We start from the raw sequence: 15,276 nt of genomic DNA, 5'->3' as shown, positions 1-15,276 counted from the left end.
TCCAGATAGCGAGGGAGCCGGTCAGCGACCATCTCTTCATGTTCTGCGTCCAGTGGATCCTCTACAGGCTTGAAGTTCTCTTCAAAAACATCGGCGAGGGCATCAGCCTTCGCGTTTGGTTCACAGACAGTTCCGGTTGCAGTTCGGAGAGGCGGCATACGCTGCGTTCGCCGTAGGAAGTGTTTCGCGGTCCTCCAGGCAGACCCGTCGTCAAGCTGAAGAGTCGCCACACGGCTAGCCCACTCCCGGTTGCGGTGATTGTCCACAGCCACCGTGATTTCGCGCCGCATACGGTTGAGTTGCCGTTTGGTGGCGGGGTTCCGTGTACGCTGCCATTCGCGGTACTCTCTGTTCTTCTCGGCAATTTGTGCAAGGAGATCGGGGGGCAGCTGTCGAGAGTGGTCCTGGCGCTCGCGTCTGGGCGGAGCCGCTTCATTGACTGCGGCGAGGGCGGCGTCCGTGAAGTGGAGGAGGGAATCTTCAGCTTCCGCGTCGTCTACAGGTGGCATCCCAGCTAGGGACTCGGTCAGGGTTTGGCGAAAGAGATCCCAGTTGACTCCAGAGAGTGACACCCCACGCCTGGGTAACTGCAGTGGGTCGAGGTCGACGTCAAAAACAACTGGCACATGGTCAGAGGAGAGAACATTCCGTGTCGAGGCGAGGATGCGGTGCGGAATGCCTTTCACGACCGCGAAGTCGACGATGTCCGGTTGTCCATTAACAGGGAAGATGGTGGGATCATAGGGACCCACCACCACGGCGTCATTGCGATCCACGATTCGGAGGACGCGGCGTCCGTCTCTGTTGGTGAGTCGTGAACGCCAAGCGACGTGCTTGGAGTTATAGTCTCCAGCGATGAACAGCTTGCCTCCGATGGAGAGAAGAGATTCTAAGTCCGCATCTACCCATGGATGCGACGGTGGTTTGTAGATGGCAATGAAGGTTATGGCTCCCGCTGACGTGTGCGCGACAACTCCAATCGCCTCCAGAGTCACGAGCGGCGGCAGTTGAATCTGGTGGTGACGGATCCCATTCCGTATGTAGATGGCCATTCCTCCGCCAGCAGTTGGCCTGTCAGCACGGTAACAGGAGTAGTTCGGCGCTTTGACTGCAATGCCTGGTTTAAGGCGGGTTTCGCTGAGCAGACAGATGTCCACGGCTTCATCACGAAGAAATTGACGAAATTCGCCAGCTTGTGTGCGTAGACAGAGGGTGTTCCACGCGACGACCGTGAGTCCTCTAACACTTCCCATAATGAGTAGTGGAGGAGCGTCTGGTGGCTGCCGGAGCGGCAATCTTCTGTGCAGCGGTCAGGTGCTGCGTGAGGACATCAAGCAGTTTTGTTGTGCTCGCCACAAGTGCGGTGAGTTGAGTAATCAGACTGGCGATGTCCGTGGCGGAGGCGGCAGGAGCCGTATCTTCTCTGGCGCCGATGGAAGTGGCCACCTCTTCGCCATTGGATGTGCCTTCTTCTGGGGCGTTGGTTGTGCGACCCCCCGTCTTGCGCCGGCCGCCGCGGCGTTGGGGGCGTGCACCAGACGTCACGGGTAGGGCAGCAGAGGAGGGGCCCGATTCCGGGTCCGACGAATTCTGCACAGGTGGAGTGGCGCAGTTTAGTAGTGAATGTCGTGCCCCTGCGTCTTCTTCAAAAACATCGCGGGTGTGGGAGTCTTCATTGCGGCGACGTGCCTGTGGGCCTGCATGGTCGGCGTCATCGCTGTTGGGTCGGCGGGGCGCCAGTCCTCTGACGACAACCGTGGCGTGGGAGATTGTAGGTTCAGCCTTGGCAGACTTCTTCTGTTTCGCGGCGACTGGCTGGCCTTGCTGACGAGCACTGGCGCGTCTCCAAGCTTCACAGCCGCGGTAGCTGGCAACGTGAGCGCCCCCACAGAGAGCGCACGATGGCTGCTGCTTCCGAGGGATGGGGCAGTCCTTCGCTGGGTGTGCACCGGCGCACTTCACACATTTTTCAGGCATGGAGCAATGCCGGGCGACATGGTTGATGCCCTGGCACCGGTAGCACTGAACAGGGCCTCTCTTGGCGCGCAAGTCTTCTGTGGTCACCGAGACGTTGGCGAGTCGGGTGAGCTGGTAGAGCTTCCTGTTCTCGATTGTATCGGTTGCGATGACGAGAAACAGGGGCATGTAGTCACGTGATTTGGGCTGCTTCATCTTGACCACAGTTCTGACACTGAAGTCGAGCTCTTCGAGTTCTTCTTTAATGTGATCCGGCTCCATGTTGAAGGGCAGATGCCGGATGACAATCTTCAGGACGCGGTCCGGTGTGGTGGCGTGAGCGAAGAAAGGGATTGCCCTTTCAGACGCCTCCTGCGTCACGCGTCGGTAGTCGTCTGCTGAGCGCAGCGTAATCTTGTACAAGTCTCGTCCGGCGACCTTCACATTGTAGACTGCCGTCGTCCAGCTATTGAGAAGCTGTTGCAGCTGCCGGAAGGTCCCTTCGTATTTCAGAACGATCGGCGGAAGTGGCGCATCCCTCCTTGGCGCCGTGGAAGGGCGCGGTGGTTCCTCTGGGGCATCCTCAAGGGCAGCAAAAGTGTTGGCAGTGGATGCCGGCTCGTGGATGGACAGCACCCGTCGTCGCGCTGTATGGCGTCGCTTCGGGCGAGTGAATCCGTCAGCATCGTCAGCAGGCGTTCGTTTCGATCGCTTCTCAGCCGGGGAGCTGCGCCCGCCGGTAGGGGCCGTATCGTCTTCTCTTCTGCTTTTGCCGGATTGCCGACGAGGTGGTGGTACGGCAGACGGCTCGTCTTCTTCCGACTCCGGAAGCGGAACTGTAAGCGCATCCATAGCGATATCCATCATGTCCTCATTCGTTGCGTGGTCCGTCATAAGTGGGGGGCCAGATGGGGCCGCCGACGTAGCAAGCTCCACCGGACGGCGATCTGCCACACCCTTCGCAGTACGTAGCTCCGTTCGCTTCGACATCTCTCGCGCGAATCCGGAATGGGTGGGTTCGGTCGCGGCGGCGGCCGATTTAAATACCCTCCGCCCGCGGCGCGCTCCCTCCGCCGTCCGCGCCCCGCGCCACGGTCGCGTGGTGGAACAGATTGCGACGGCGTCTGAGATGACGTCGGTGTGATGGCTCTGTCCGCCGTGGTCGTCACAACTATACATTTGCTCGATTTACTCTTGATTAACCCAATCGCTGGTTCCCAAGCCTTGCTAAGATTATAGCCACAGTCACGGTTTATGAGGTCGTCATTGGTGCGAATTTCGATGGCCTCTCTAACAACGCTGTCCCAGTATCTCGACGTCTGTACCAGAATCCTCGTGCGGTCATACTCCACGGCGTGATTTTCCGACAAACAATGTTCAGCGACCGCCGACTTGCTCGGATACATCAGTCGAGTGTGCCTCTGGTGTTCACGGCATCGATCCTCGACGGTACGCATCGTCTGACCAATATACGACTTGCCACATTGACGAGGAATCTGGTACACAATCTAAGTTATAAATCGAATTTCGTGGTGCAAGGGTCAAATAAACGATGTAGCCACAAGCTGTCAACTAAAATTACGCGGCAATACAAGAGAGAGAGATTATATATATATATATATATATATATATATATATATATATATGACACTAAAACCTTTCCTTCCCATTCTGTGAGAGTCTTCATCAGAACTTGATCGCAAAGAACTAGTAAGAGGTCAGAATTATTTGCCAAAAAAAGTCTCTTTGTCATGATCTGTCATCTTGCAGCTAAAGAATAATTGCAGAGTTAATTTTTTTAAAAATGTTTTAACATCGCATTTAAGACGTAAAGCCCCCAAAACGGTGTCTATAAACTTTGAGAGCGGACGCAGCTGTGCCCGCACGGTTTGTTGTGAGTTGAAAGACAAACGGCAGCAGCACGAGCGCGAGTTTGACAGTATAAAGATGGGTGGAAACGGGCCATTTGGGTGCCGCTTTCAGCGGCGTTGGAAAATTTGCACGGAGTGACACTTGCACTGAGCCTGGGGCTCTTGCGGGGCTAAACGGCTTTCCACAGGTACAGGCACACTAAGAAGTCTAGCAGTTCAGCGTAGCTGCTAGTGCGAGCTGGTTCGCGCTCACACCACAGCAGTGAGTAACTACGTGGTGCTTCAGCGTGGCTAATTAACGCGTTTCATGGCAAATTTATTTTTAAGACTGTTGTATTAATGTGAACTGCCTATTAAACTGTACATAATGACAGCTGACAATGAAATTCGACATCACTTTTAATATTTTGTTGATACAAAGAATGGGAGGGCACCTAAGTAAGGAACGTGGTATTTCTTAAGAGTATTGCAGTCTTATGATGATTGCCGTTTTAGGAGGAAACTGACAGATTTGTATTCCTATACGATTTTGTTTACACGTCAAACACAAAAACACAGAATGTCACTGAATATCACTTATTTAGCTTTTCAGTAAGGATCACGTGTGGTACCACTTTTTGAGTAATGCTAATTCAAAGGTAACCACGTAAGTTGAAGTCTGCCAGTAAGATTCTGTGGATGGATTTAGTTCTCTTCACTGAGGGAAAAAAGCAGCATTTACATGTAAGTACAGTTTAACCATCGATATAATCGTAGATGGGGGCTTGTAAAGTTGTGAAAATTTACATTAAGGAAACGGAAGCCTATGAGACTAATTTTGCTATTAAACTAATTACACAAACGTTACACGTTCTTTGAGCCTTTGTACTGGGTCGTTCGGTCTGGAAGTGACTAGCAGCTGTTCAGGATGCTCTGAAAACACGTGCTCGGAATTTCCCGTGCTCGCTGGCCGTTGGGGGCAAAGAATGAAGAAAAGGTAGCCATAACTGTCCAGAGAGGGACCAGCTATAATGCTGAATATAAGATATCCCAATAAAAAAAATGTGAACCCATAAGATACTAGAAAGCCAGTACCCCAAATAAAAGAAGAACATTACCACGAGTGCGATGATTATTACACGCACTCGGTACGATGCCTAGTTTCTAAGTTACTTTATGTTAAGTACTTTGTGAGCACTATAAACTTCAAAAGTTAATGATTTTACGACCACATCATCGATTTTAATAAACGAAGTGTCTATGAATAGGTCTTGTAGAGATATACTAAAGAATCAAAACAGAATTGTTATAAACATTACCAGTCCAGATATAACGACTGGGATGTGTATTCCGCGCTGGAAAATAGTGAATTGTAGCCCTAAGATTAATATATGTTGAAAGTAGCGGCAATATTGTAAACTAAACGTAGTTAGAGAAGTATGAGTACGCTTACTGTTAATTGGTTGTATCTATTACCGACAATATAACAACAAATAACGTTTCCCATGATATAAAGAGAATTTACGAAAAAACTAGTGAATGTAATGAAAAACTGAAGGCAGCAATGAAAAGCTGAATAAATTTTCATACAAATTCATGTATGTAAAGTGACATATTTATAGTTCTTATATGTTCGAGAAGAAAAGAAGCAGGCAGCTATCTCGGCGCGGACAGTCTGATTTTGGCAGCGCTAGGAGGCAAATAATCTGATTCTGACAGTATTCATTCCCAGGCAGTCGTGAATTTTGTACGCGGGCTTCGCGAGAGTATTGAAATTTTCTTAAGCAGTACTTCTTTATTTATTTATTTATTTTGGAGTGCGCGAGGTACTGCCTTGATTTATTTAAATTATCTCACTGGCGTAATAATCATTATTGGCAATTCATAGACTTGTTACTACGAAAAGAACAGGAAAATGAATCTGTGAATGTAGTGAACACTCTTTACGCGGATTCCTGCCTGCATTTAACTGAAAGTTCCATTTTCTTGGTTGACGAATTTGGTGCAGATGCAACAAGTGATTGATCGGCCGCTAGACTTAAACACAGCCAAATTATATATATATACTAGAATGAGATTTTCACTCTGCAGCGGAGTGTGCGCTGATATGGAACTTCCTGGCAGCTTAAAACTGTGTGCAGGACCGAGACTCGAACTTGGGACCTTTGCCTTTCGCGGGCAAGTGCTCTACCATCTGAGCTGTTTCTTTTTTTTTCCAAATTTTTTTATTTTTTTATTTTTTTCTCTCTTATTTTAAAGCCCCTTAGAAAAATGGAACTAAAAAAAGAAACTAAGTGCCACAGCCACTTTTCATCCTATAAAAAGAAAATCTGGTCCACTTCAGGCGTTGGCGCCTGACTAAACCTACCTCAGAGAGCTGCCTATATACCAGGGGAAATATGGGAATTCAAGGTTAGGGCTATCCTTACACACAAAACAAAATCTTCCTTTTTCTGAATTTTATTTTTATTTGTATTTTTTTCGTTTGTTTTTGTTGTGTAATTGATGGTTCAAATGGCTCTGAGCACTATGGGACTTAACAGCTATGGTCATCAGTCCCCTAGAACTTAGAATTACTTAAACCTAACTAACCTAAGGACGGCACACAACACCCAGCCATCACGAGGCAGAGAAAATCCCTGACCCCGCCGGGAATCGAACCCGGGAACCCGGGCTGTGTAATTGATCAGAGGCCTTCTGCGCCCCACTGGTAATATGTTGAGTCACGTCTTCTCGAAATTGATGTGTTCCGTCGAATTGTTCAGAAATGTGGTTCAAACAGAGAACCTTCTTCTCTCTTGGCTTAACACATTCCAGCTGCGAGGCGGGTCGTGGAAAGCACTCCCAAGGAAGTTCGAGAAAAATTGTCTGTATTTTGGGTGACGGAAAACGACATAATGACGGTCATTGAGGCATGTCCAAAAATCGAGTACAGAGTCTACAGTTCGTCCAAATAGGTAGTCAATGACATGTCCATGAATCCAGTTCACAGCACTGGTCTTTGTCCGAGGAAAATAGTCACGTTCCGGAAATAATACTGAAAGGGGAGTAATCCGATCCGGAATGTCCCGCGTTAGAAAAGCCACAATACGACGAATCAATTGCCAAACCTCCGCCGCCGGTCCGTAAACAAACCGATGTTCGTCATTGTCTGGCACTCCACACGTGGAACATAGAGGTGATTGGGCGAAGTGGATACGATGAAGGCGAGATTGGTTGATTTTCTTACCATTGACAGTTAGGTACCAGACAGATTGAACATTCGTGTCAAGGTAAAAGGCGAACACCGCGCGCCATATATGACGCCAGTCAACCTGGGGGAACTTTTGTTCAATCGGGTTAGGCGGACGACCTAATTGGAGGACATTGTATACTGCCTTTGTCTTGAGTAAAAGCTGTCTTGGTAAGGTGAGGCGTAGAGAACTGAGTTCAAGAAAGAAGTATCATATATAATGGAACTGGTCCGGAACATCCGAGGTCATCACTGGGGCTGACAGTGAGACCGGCGTATATGCCGACAGGAGGAGACCAGTGAGTCTCGTTGGGCAACGTGTTCATACCGTCATCTGGGAGTTGACAAACAGGGCGCGAGCTCTATCCGGCACGTGAAACAGACCTACCCCACCTCGTTCACGGGGAAGAGTAAGGGTGGCATAGTTAACTTTGAACAACAGCCCAGACCTGACGAAAGATGCCATCGCTGCCAACATGCGACGTGCCACAGTAAGCGGGAAAGGTAGAACTTGTGCTACATGGGGAACTCGGGATGTGATATATATATTGATATATCGAGCTCGTTGGGGAATATCTAGGAATCGAAGTCTATGGTCCATAAGACCCGCTCTGATCATTAAAAGGAGGCGTCGGCAGTTGATGGTGGCTGAACGCCGGAGATCAGATGAAAAATCTATTCCCAGACAGCGAATGGTATCAACGGTGGTGAGAGGTGTAACGCACACCACGGGAAGTCCCGTGCCAATGAACATAACTTGTGACTTACGTACGTTTAAAGAGCTACCCGACGCCTCACCATAAGTCGCGACCCACGTCAAAACAGCTCGAACATCGTCGGCATTACGTAAACAGATGACTACATCGTTAGCATAGGCCATGCAACAGAATCGGTAGCGATCTATGGACAACCCTACCAAACGTTGTCTTAGTCCACATGGCAAAGATTCCAAGGAAAAGGCGTACAAAATCGCTGATAGAGGGCAACCTTGACGTATGGATCGACCTATTGTTATCGGAGGAGTGAGTCTGCCATTGTACATAATCCTGGATGAGGCACCCCGCAGAAGGCGCATCATTACCGTGATAACGGCGACTGAGAAACCCATATGGTGGAGAACGGCCGTAAGGAAGGAATGGTCAACCCTATCAAAAGCTTGACTAAAGTCCAAAGACGCAAGTGCCCCAGAGAGGCGTTGTGCCTGGGTAACGGCGATCATATCCCTGTAGCGGCATAAAGCCGTGCGGATATTATTATCCCCTCCCAAAGATGCTTGGTCTAGCGGCAGAACATATCGGGCAACATTTTTAAGTCGTGCCACCAAAAGGCGAATAAAGATTTTCATATCACTGTTAAGGAGGGTGATGGGCCAATAATCACTGATATTGTTGCCACCTTGCGGTTTATGTACAGGAATAATAATTCCTTCCATGAAAGCGTCCGGCACAGGTACTTCCGGAGACATCAGTTCCCGACAGATGGAGGTGAAGGTGGACTCTAACAAATCACGGAAGGTGCGATAAAATTCAAGGGGAAGACCGTCAGGTCCTGGGGAGCGATTGATGGTTCCTGCCCAGATCGCATCGCGGAATTCATCATCAATCACCTTTGACATCAAGTCAATCGCCGCATCTCCTGGGATACCACCGAAGTTGAGCTGAGAGACTTTCTCGATCAACTCTGGGGAATGTGGAATTGCGGCGTAGAGCTGCTGGTAGTGGGCGTGAAGCACATTCCCTATTGCAGATTGGGTTACGTAGCGACGCCCTTCTTTGTCTGTTAGGACGTCAATCAATTTTCGGCGTCGATTGTGGCGTTCTTGGATGATATGGTACATCAACGGATGTTCATGAGGCATGCGATCAGCAGTACGAGATCGTACTATCGCCCCTTCCAAATGCCTTCGCATTAGATTGGAGATTTGGGCCTTAGCATGGTTCATCCTTGTATGGCGCTCAGGGGAGGCTGGCATCGTGGAGCATTCTCGTAGGATCCTGTAGTAAAAGTCCATAGTGATCTTCCTCCAGGCGACAACATCTTTGCCATACCGGATCAAAGTTTTTCGAAGAGCAGGTTTTGCACACTGGATCCACCAGGATATGGTAGACGGATACGTGGGACGGCGTCTATTACATGTGATCCAAGTGTCTTCTATTAGAAGTCGACAGTCAGGTGAATTAAGAAGTGCCGTATTCAATTTCCATAAACCACGTCCGTGCCATACTGCCTGTCTTGTGAGAACAACATCACTGAAGCAAGCCTCATGATCTGAGAAAGCAACAGGCCAGATTTCAGCCTGTCGAGTGTGTTGAATTAGGGATCGCGAGATGTAGATGCGATCCAGTCGGCTAGAGAAGTGTCCAGTGTAGTACGTAAAGCCCAAAAGATCACCGTGAACATGTCTCCACGTGTCGACAAATTGTAGTCGCGTGATGACTGTTTCCAGAGCTGCGCATGGTGAGTGACGCGGCAATTGATCCTGAGGTCGCTGGGTGCAGTTGAAGTCTCCACCCATGACCCAGTCATCGCGTGGTCCCATAAAAAGGGGTGTAACTTCATTCGCGAAGAAGGCATTGCGTTCACGACGGTAGCTGGAGCCCGACGGCGCATAAACGTTGACGATGTGTACACCAAAGAGAGTAAGGGCCATACCTCTGCCGCTGCGGAGGTATAGGACATCTTCGGCAGGAAGACCACTACCGGTGTCCGAAGCGGGAGAAAGATGCGCCGTGAAGCCATGTGGTGGTGAAAGATCGGCGACATGCACTTCCTGAAAAAGCGCAATATTTATGTCCACATCATAGATCACATCGCGGAGCAGCGCTAGTTTGTGGGGCGCACGAATGGTCGCGAGGTTAATCGTGCGACACGATATTTCTGGTGTTGGAGTCCCACAGGCACAGGTGGGGCTCCTTCTTCAGGAGCGAGAGGTCGTCGATCTTACCGGTCCGCTGAAGAGGCTGCTATTGTGGAGAGTTTGAGGGCGCGGGCGTAAGCGATGGGGGCGCCGCTCATCAGCACGGTTCACCCCAATTCCTTCGATCTCCACGTCGTCTACCCAGGAGACTCATACTGTAGTAGGGCATCGGCTGTGCACATCATCCACGTGGAGGCTCTCTTCAACGTCGACCTGTGGGGGTGACAGTAAGGAGGGGTGTTCGTTGCCAGTGGTCGCCTGTGGCGGGTCGTTCGTATCAGACTTTTGATCATCAAAGAGCGGTTCGTCGTCCATCTTCTGGTCTGCATCCCTGGTATCCATCCGTAGAATGGATTAATCAGGGGGTGTACGGCTACGTTTCTTTCTCTTTCGTGGCGATCCGTGTTTTCGAACATGTCGTTCAGAGTTCGATTGCGGGTGGCTTTCGTCTGACTCCGGACCAGTCTGAAGGAAAGCAGAAGTAGGTACCACTCCCGAATCAACGTCCATCTCAGTAGCATTTTCAGTCACCGTGCTGCGAAGATTCGGCAGGTCAGGATCTGACTTCTGTGACACCTCAGAAGGAATCTCAGTAGCGGTTGCATCTACCTGATCAGACGACGTCAACGAAGCAGGAAGACCCTGTGTAGAAGAGCTACCTTCCTGGGAAACCTTGGCATATGTGACAGGGATCTGAGTGATCACCGCTGGGGACGCTTCCTCGCCGACCGGCGTCTGGATCAGGCGGCGTCGCATGCAGGCGGATCTGACGTGGCCTTCTTGTCCACAACCCGCACATGTTCGGGGTTGGCCGTCGTACATGACAATGGCTCGCACCCCGTCAGTTGTCAGGTATGATGGTATATGTTTTTTCAGTTCAATTTTGACCTGACGCACACTATTAAGGACATGGTAGGTCGGAAGGGTTGCCATTTTTCCTCTACGTAAACGATGACGTTACCGTATGGTTGTAACGCAGAGACAACTTCGTCCTTCGGCACTTCAAAAGGTAGTTCAAACACCCTAATCGTGCGTTGACCGTACTCTGCGAGTTCAAGTGTTCAGTCGCCTGGGCAGACGACGTGGAGATTGAAAGGACTGGGGTGGACGGTGCTCCGACGTGACCATCAGAGTTCAAATGGCTCTGAGCACTATGGGACTTAACATCTATGGTCATCAGTCCCCTAGAACTTAGAACTACGTAAACCTAACTAACTTAAGGACATCACACAACACCCAGTCATCACGAGGCAGAGAAAATCCCTGACCCCGCCGAGAATCGAACCCGGGAACACGGGCGTGGGAAGCGAGAACGCTACCGCACGACCACGAGCTGCAGACGACCATCAGAGTATTTGAACTTAAGTCCATTGACATGTCGGCGAATAACATCTTCACACACCTCGGTTTTTGTCGTTTTGATATAAACGACACTACTCGTGATCGAAAAATGGATTCCGAGAACGTGGTTAGGATCTAAACGAACTTCTTCACGTAGGAACGTTTCAACTTCATATGCACGTGGTCGCGCATGTTCAGCTGGGAAGCAAACTTTAAGGGTCGCACGGCGGTAAGCGCTCGACATGTTGTTCACGGTGGACGGACACAAGCCTTAAATCTACGACGCGAAAGTACACAACGCCGGCAGCGGAGCACTGGCCGGCGCGCGGGGCCGTCCTCACGCTGCCACGGCTGAGAGCCGACTGAGCTGTTGGGTAGCTGTGTCTAATGGTTCAAATGGCTCTGAGCACTATGGGACTTAACATCTTAGGTCATCAGTCCCCTAGAACTTAGAACTACTTAAACCTAACTAACCTAAGGACAGCACACAACACCCAGCCATCACGAGGCAGAGAAAATCCCTGACCCCGCCGGGAATCGAACCCGGGAACCCGGGCGTGGGAAGCGAGAACGCTACCGCACGACCACGAGATGCGGGCGGTAGCTGTGTCAAAATCTATTTTTCAGTTTACGTAGATTGTGTGATTTGTATCTTTATTTTACAGTGCAGCACTTTATAATGACCTGAGCACAAAAGTGCCGTAATATATAAATGTACTCATAGTATCAATTAAAGCAAACATTTCCTCATTTATAAAGTTCTGTCAGACTGTGAAACAGCTACCGTACGAAGTTAAGTAATTACATGAAACGATAACAGTGAAATTCTTTCTGAAATGCTGAACCTGCAGCGCGTGGAATATTTGTTAACATATAATAATTTGTGGCAGACTGGTATTCGAAACTGGATATCCTACTCACAGATTCCATTGACGTTACTGCTGTCATGTGACGATGATGTGCTGCAGTGTCAGTTGTTTCTATCTGATGGACTTTAAAACGTCGGCCGGAATGGCCGTGCGGTTCTAGGCGCTACAGTCTGGAACCGCGCGACCGCTACTGTCTCAGGTTCGAATCCTGCCTCGGGCATAGATGTGTGTGTGATGTCCTTAGGTTAGTTAGGTTTAAGTAGTTCTAAGTCCTAGGGGACTGATGACATCAGAAGTTACGTCCCATACGCTCAGATCCATTTGAACCATTTTTTGACTTTAAATCAAAGTTGACCGCTTCGAAGGGCAGTCTGAAAATTATTTTCACACTTTTATAGGTTCACTCTCCGAACGATGGAATATTCTGATAGAATAATGCTAGGTCCCACAGGTCAAATCGGTTTAGTGATTTTCCCTCTGAATTTCATGTAACTTCTTAATTCCGAGATCATTTTTACAAACCACACAGAGCGTTTACAAGAGCGAGGTGGCACAGCGTTTAAGGTATTTGAGTCGTATTCGGAAAGAGTAGCAGTGAGACCATGTCTACGCATTTTGTTCTAGGTTTTTCGTCATTTTCCTGAAATCTAAAGGAGAGTGACAAGATAATTCATACATAGACCTAGAAGATTATTTATTGCCTCATAGTTTTCCAATTCGTTCTTAACCTTCGTCTCTAATGACACCAGAGTCAGTAGAATAAAAAAAAAAAAAACCAAACCTACTTCTTTCGTATTTCTATGGAGGCGTCTTTTTGTGCCTGATGTCCTCGTGAAGCTATCAGTACTTTCGGTCTGCGCCTCTACTGAGTTGTTTCTGTGACTCGTTAAATCAGCCGACATTCGGGGGCTAGAGAGAGTCCTGCACAAAGTTAAAGTACTTTACGTGTGATAAGTCGGGCCAATCTACAAGATGGCTGAGAACGCTATCGACAAACTTTCAGAAGTGATCCAGGAATGTATGTTGAGTGGTTTGACGCAAGGAACCTGTAACTGCTAAGATCCTTTACAATTTAACTGCTTTTTCCGGAAAACTAGGACGAAACATTTCTTAAAATCTCCTTGATATTTACGAGAAGTGTTTCCTGAGTGTTACCACGTGAAATTCATGTCATTATCCGTCGCCAAAGTCCTTAGGGTGACAGCTACTATAGCATTGTTGGCCATTGAACAAAATACGATCTCACCGAATATCGGGTCAAATGGTTCAAATGGCTCTGAGCACTATGGGACTCAACTGCTGAGGTCATTAGTCCCCTAGAACTTAGAACTAGTTAAACCTAACTAACCTAAGGACATCACAAACATCCATGCCCGAGGCAGGATTCGAACCTGCGACCGTAGCGGTCTTGCGGTTCCAGACTGCAGCGCCTTTAACCGCACGGCCACTTCGGCCGGCTGAATATCGGGTCACATTTATGATTAGATTCAGGACTTACTTGCATACAGAACTAAACACTTTTCTCATGTTTGAACATAATCGACACATTGAAAGGTAATTTCTGTTGTACCCCAAGGAAGTGTGATGGGGACGTTACTGTCCGCTGAGGATGTAGGTGCCATTAAGAAGGTAGCGACATCAGAAGACAGTAAATAATTGCAGGAAGATCTGAAGAGGATCGAATAAAAGCTACAAGGACTGGCTGTTGACCCGAACGTACTGCGAACAGATAGGCAAAGAAATCCACTACTGTTTGATGACACTGTTGACGACAAATCAATGGAAACAGTAAATTACGTAGGATGTACCACCCGGAGCGAACTAACGTGTAATGACCAAATAAAAATAAAAAAAAAAAGTAATTTAGGAAGATCAGGTGCCCGACAGAGAATCTTAAGAAAATTTAGTTGCTCCACGAACGAAGTGGTTTGAAAAATATATTCTCGGCTGAGTCTTAAGTATTACCATTACCTCGTTGGATAAGTAGCAGGGGATTCAAAGAAGAGCGGCGCGTTTCGTCACGGGGCAGTTTAAACACCAGTGGCTGCGCTTTAAGGGAGACGTTGTGGAGACTTACTATTGAAATGCCGAGAGAATATGTTTCGAGAAAAGTCGAACAACGTATTACTTCCTCTCATATATTTATTGCGAAATGACCACAAAGAGAAAAATCATCAGAAATCAGAGCTAATACGGAGGTTAACCTACAGCCATTATTCCCACGTATCATTCACGGATGGAACAGGGAAGGGGTAAAATAGAAATACCCATCACCATACATTGTAAGATGGCGTGCAGAGCATAGACGCAGATGTAGAAAAAAAAATTATGCCTGACAGATAACAGTGACCAACCAGCGTTTCCAAATGGCAACCAATGACGCTTCACAAGGTTCTCCACGTACCTACAAAACAGCCCACTCGGCGATCACGCGGAGCTAGAGAAGGAACGACCCTTGGCTGGCGGCCGACCCCTACCAGTCGAATCAATGAAACATTTATGGAGGTATAGCTGGAGTTACGAAGCGCAGAAACCAACCTGCAGGCGCTGCTCGTCGGAGCTGAGCGGCGCGCCGTCACGCTGCCAGGAGAGCGTGGGCAGCGGCGAGCCTGCGGCCTCGCACTGCGCCGACCAGGCGGCGCCCGGCCGCAGCGTGCCGCCTGCGAACGTCGCCACCAGCACCGGCGCCACGTCTGCAACACACCACAGGTCGGAGCCCGTCTCATTTCTCACCTGATGCAAGGAGCTTGTTTGTTTGTTGACTTGTCTATCGTTTTCAGCCATTTATACGGATGTACAATTTTACTAACATTTCTTTATCCATACACACACTGGCGCAAAAAAGTCACACCAAAACTAAATTAATGTAGAGTAATGATATTTGGCGAATACATTTATCTAGGTAACATATTTATGTGATTCACACTACAAGATCACAGGCGTAAGGCGTAAGGGCGAAATAAGCCAATGCAAATGTAAAATACTCTCACCGCCACTAAATGCAAGCATGCGAACATGCATGCATTGTGTATTACAGGTGCGAAGTGTCTGATTATGGGATTGAGTTCCATGCTTGCTCCATTCATCGGTCAACACTAGGACGATTAATGT

At 48.6% G+C, this 15,276-nt stretch overlaps 1 protein-coding gene across 1 annotated transcript in view; it reads right to left on the bottom strand.

Annotated features, from left to right (window-relative positions):
- LOC124556121 (Down syndrome cell adhesion molecule-like protein 1 homolog) overlaps positions 1 to 14,751 on the bottom strand; it is a 127,908-nt gene extending 113,157 nt beyond the window's left edge. The window contains exon 1 of the mRNA XM_047130141.1: positions 14,704 to 14,751. The gene's annotated coding sequence lies outside the window, so the exon portion shown is untranslated. The remainder of the gene's footprint in view (positions 1 to 14,703) is intronic.
- Between the last annotated feature and the right edge of the window lie 525 nt (positions 14,752 to 15,276).

Source organism: Schistocerca americana, chromosome X (assembly GCF_021461395.2).
Source record: "Schistocerca americana isolate TAMUIC-IGC-003095 chromosome X, iqSchAmer2.1, whole genome shotgun sequence".
NCBI lineage: Eukaryota > Metazoa > Arthropoda > Insecta > Orthoptera > Acrididae > Schistocerca > Schistocerca americana.
This window is presented reverse-complemented; position numbering and strand designations above follow the sequence as displayed.